The sequence below is a fragment of the Silurus aristotelis genome, assembly GCF_946808225.1.
Source record: "Silurus aristotelis genome assembly, chromosome: 8".
Classification (NCBI taxonomy): domain Eukaryota; kingdom Metazoa; phylum Chordata; class Actinopteri; order Siluriformes; family Siluridae; genus Silurus; species Silurus aristotelis.
Window position 1 is genome coordinate 711,818 of NC_139581.1, and position 5,000 is coordinate 716,817.

General features: G+C 42.3%; 1 protein-coding gene across 1 annotated transcript in view; it reads right to left on the reverse strand.

Moving 5' to 3' along the window:
• Positions 1–1,686, reverse strand: part of LOC310729676 (glutamate receptor ionotropic, NMDA 3B-like) — a 9,032-nt gene extending 7,346 nt beyond the window's left edge. The window contains exon 1 of the mRNA XM_083548141.1: positions 1,532–1,686. The gene's annotated coding sequence lies outside the window, so the exon portion shown is untranslated. The remainder of the gene's footprint in view (positions 1–1,531) is intronic.
• Between the last annotated feature and the right edge of the window lie 3,314 nt (positions 1,687–5,000).

The following is a 5,000-nucleotide window of genomic DNA, read 5'->3' on the forward strand; positions in this document are numbered from 1 at the left end:
TTTCCACATCATTCATTCTGTTTTTATTCACAATTTGTACAGTGTCCCAACGTTTTTGGAATCGGGTTTGTAAAAATGAACTATTTTAATAATGCAGGCCCTTATTTATTTATTTATTTATTTATTTATTTATTTATTTATTTGTTTGTTTGTTTGTTTGTTTACACTATTTAGGGGAGGGGTTTAATTCCTCACATTTTTCTCCACAGAAACCAAATAAAACAAAAATGTTCGGGTCTAACTTTCATAGTCCTGTGTGTGTTAAAGTGTAGAAAATATTTAAAGAATCACTATTGGAAAAAAATTGCTTTGAAGTAAACGCAGAATTTCACAGAAGTACAAGAATATCTTGATATCTGTATATCCTGAATAACAGTTGCCTTATCCAATGAGCAGTAAGAATTTTATTCACAAACCTTTCTGGTTTGTCTGAATTGTCATTATGTTTTCTGATTTGTTAATTTGTTTCTATTTTTTGTTTGTTAATATATTTTCACAGTTTTCTGGTTTGTTCATTTGCAGTGAACTTTTCTGCCACCAAACCCGAGGCTGAAGAACATGTTAGTGATAATGCATTAATAACTGCATTTCCTGTACCATGTGCAGCGTTTGCAGTGTGTGTGAGTTGTGTTGCTCAGTGGTTACAACATCGGACCTTGGATCAGAAGGTCATAAGTTCAAAAGCCAGCATCATTAAGCTGCCACTGCTGGGCCCTTGAGTAAGGCCCTAAAACCCTTAACTGCTTGGTGTGAAAGTTTATTTTCTTATTTATTCTTTAGCTGTGACTTTTCTGCAGATCGTTTTTTTATTCAGAGTTGCTTCAGGTTTTTGCGGTTGGGACTGTTTGCTCTCATACCACAGCGTCGTTCCACCTGCCTGAAGAACCATAGTGAGGAGTAGAACACACCAGGGTTCTGCTTCAGCATTACATAAACATGATCCAGTTTGTAAGTGAGAACTGCAGTGATGTCACACCTCCAAGGACCACCGTGCAGATTTCTCTCCAGCCTGTACTTCCTCATGCATTTAAATCAAGGACGTACTCAGGCTGCTGCAGTGGCTAGACTCGGTCTCTCTCTCACACACGCACGCACACACATACACACATACACACACACACACACACACACACACACACACACACACACACACACACACACACACACACATACACATCGTCCGGGAATAAAAGTATGCCCAGAGATGTGCAGGACAGAATAATGAACTTTACAAAGGACAAACTCACACTCTGGGGGTGAATCTCTCTCTCTCTCACACACACACACACACACACACACACACACACACACACACACACACACACACACACACACACACACACACACACACACACACACACACACACACACACACACACTTCCTGATTATAACCCAATCTGGAGTCAGAGTCACCCAGAATGGTAATGAATCATCTCGTAAACACTAATAACAATCTGGAACATTACGCTTCTCAGGGATTGAGGACGAACTTGTGATCTGATTGGTGGTGAGACATGGTGAAGTCGTTACCTTGTTGAGGGCGAAACTCTGTTTTCCACAGGGAGCGAGACGATACCATTTATCATGCAACAGATCCAAAAATCCGTCCAATTTATAACTGTTTAGGATCTTCGAAAAGTTTTGGGTCAACTGGGAATGCTGAGGAAATCCAATACCATAACCTGAGAGAGACAGGACAGAGAGAAAGAGAGAGACAGGAGAGACACAGCAGAGAGAGAGAAAGGTGAGAGAGGTAGACAGGAGAAAGACAAGAGAAAGACAGGAGAGAGAGACTTTTGACTGTTACAAAACTTTATTTACATAAGTCACATATCATAAAAATTCAGAGTGACTTAATAAATAAATAAATAAATAAATAAATAAATAAATAAATAAATAGGTGTTAAGAGGGTTTTATAATTGAGTAAAACGAGTGATCAGTTCAGTTCTCCTTCTACAACAAAGCACAAATCATTCTCCAACACCACACACATTTAAACACTTCCACATCATTCACACTTCTGTATAAATTACAATCTATTAAAACTCTCGATTTGATCAGCCTTTTTAACATTCTTGTGTCTCACAGTCAGTGTTCTGTGTGATCTGGTGTTTCTGGCTCAGGTTTATCTCCATCTTCACCTGACCGAGGATAAAAATAACCAGGTGGCACCTGAACCTGTGTTTCCTAACGTATTTAAAACCAAAAATAAATCACTGAACAGTAAAATCAACATAAAAAGACCTTAAAATGCTCCGTAAAAACACAAACAGTGACTGCAACCTGGAGCAGTGAAAAAAAAAAAAAAACTGTTTCTCTCTGTGAATAAAAAGGACAGTCAGGTGTAGCATCAGGGTTTAAAACAGAAATAAAAGAGTTCACAGAGATGATACCATGTAAAATCCTCCACTGGAGGTCAGCAGCTCTTTTTGGTAATGGTGGTTTGTACAGTGTCTCCACTCTGGTTTAATATCAGCATTAAAACCCTGAACACTTCTCCATTGGGGTCCACCCTCCAACTCAGCCTTTTCTTATTCAGAACCTTCACACAGGCTTTGTAGAGCAGCTTCCCCGACACTGACCCAAAGTCCATCTCCCTTTTACCCCGGCACTCCAGGAGGGGGCCCTCACACCCGTCAAGGTCAGGAGCGATGCTCAGCTGAGGAAAGGGTTCATCCTCTGCAGGACAAGCCTCTGTGTGTTGATAGTCCTTCAGCTGAACATGCTCCTCTGATGTTAGTGCAGATCTCCAGCGGTGTAGCAGCTGATTGACAACACACAGGGATCTCAGTCCCATATGTGCTGCCAGGTCCTCTGCCCTCAACAAGTCTGACCCCGTGATGTTCACAAGCTCCCGGAGTGTCACGATGCCCGAGGAGACTAAAGTTCTGGTCAGTGCAGGAATGGTCACACTGGAGATATCCAGTCGCCCGCCGTTCACCAGAGGCTCCTTCAGCAACCAGTGCAGTGTTCGACAGCCTTTGTTCTGTTTTTAAAAATTTTTCCAGATTTTAAAAAGTCCACAGTAAAACATTGGTAATCCAAAAATGTCCAGCATTTTTGTGTCCAGCAAGGCTCTGTCCAGTCCCAGTCCTTCAACTGTACTTAATAATCCACTGGCTGCTGCTCTCCATACTAAGTCTCTGGGCCCAGTGAGGAGTCTCTGAATGAACTGGAGGCAGAATGCTGCAGCTCTGCTGGACAGCTGGACCAGCCGGTGCCCTCCTTCCTATTTCAGCAGATGGAGAACACTCTGAGGAATCCAGTGTAGATTGGTTCAGAAGAAATCCACCAGCAGGGCCTGGATGTTGTGTAAGTTAATTTGCTCTTTGACGGAGAAGATCTTAGCATTAGAGGAATGCACCCAGAGTCTAGAGAGAAGTAGTGAGTGCAAGAGCAGTCCAGGTTCTGCAGGGAAAAGTCTGTATGCCCTAGGTAGAGTTAGCATTTCCCCGACTTCGGCATTAGAGCCCTTGCAACGGGGCGAGTGGGTGACGACCAAAGCTACCGCTAAGGCTCACCCACAGGAGCACAATTCCTCTCCGCTTCACGTGTCCAACAGGTTTGCTCTCCTCAGTGAAGCACCTGCTGAGAAACCTGAAAGAGCTCTGGTTATAGGAGGTTATAGGAGTGAGATTAGCGGGACCTTTAGGGGCACCAGCAGCACAGGTTATGTGTATACCGGGAGCCAGGGCGCCGGACATAGCAGGTCAGCTTAGATTCTTAGGAAAGCACAGGTTCTCTAAGATAGTTTTTCACATAGGAGCTAATGATATACGCCTTCGACAGTCAGAGGTTACTAAGAGTAATATTATAGAGGTGTGTAAATTAGCAAAGGCGATGTCCGATGCAGTGGCCCCAACATGCTCCGGCCCCACCGCAATGCGACGTGCCGATGTAGCCTACAGCAGGTTATGGTCGCTAACCTGCCGGATGTCCAAGTGGTGCTCCAAAAACAATGTGGGCTTCATTAATAATTGAAGTAATTTTAAGGGCAAGGCTGGCCTGTTAGGGCGGGACGGTATCTATGCCACCCGGGAAGATGCTGTGCTTATTTCTTGTAGTATAGGTAATAGTCTCAGAACAGCACTAGTTAACAAGTGACTGTCTAGAGCCAAGGCCAGGGAGCAGACAGACAGGCTAAACCGACCGTCTGCTGGCTGCACAGAGTCGTCACTCAGGATCCACCATATTGAGACTGTGTCTGTCCCCCGAGCGAAACCAACATATAGGAATTCTCAGAAAGTCTGTTTTAGTAACCTGATTAACATTAAATTAAATAGGACTGAACGCACAGCAGCACCTCTGATCTAAAGATAGGATTGCTGAATATTAGATCTCTCACGTCTAAAGCGCTTAATGTAAACGAAATTATTACCGACCAGGAGTTTAAAATAATGTGTTTGACAGAAACATGGATTAAATCGAATGAATATTTAGCATTAAATGAAGCGAGTCCTCCTGGGTATAGTTACATACACCAACCCCGTCTAAATGGCAGAGGAGGCGGAGTTGCAGCTATTTATAATAATAATCTAAACGTCACACAAAAGACTAAACACAAATGTAAAACATTCTGAGTTCTTTACACCAACATAAAATATTCAGTGTCCGAAAGCAGGTCCAGTCAGACAATTCCACTCATTATTATTTATAGACCCCCAGGGGCCCGACTCTAATTTTCTCATAGAATTTGCAGATTTCATCACAAATTTAGCTCTTTCTTTACACAAAGCATTAATTATTGGTGATTTTAACATTAATTAATAACATAATCAGGAAGACTCCTTAAGAGCAGCAGTTGTGTCCATTTTCTTGTACTTGTGTAAAGTTCTCCATTTTCTTTAAACTATTTTTTTTATTAAGATTAGTGCACTTTTAAATATAACAGAAGTAAACATTGGCATTAGCGGGGGCTTTGGAGGTGTAAAGGTGTGGAGATACGGAGCTGTAGATGTGTGCAGGTGTAAAGGTTATAAGGATGTGGCAGTGTAAAGG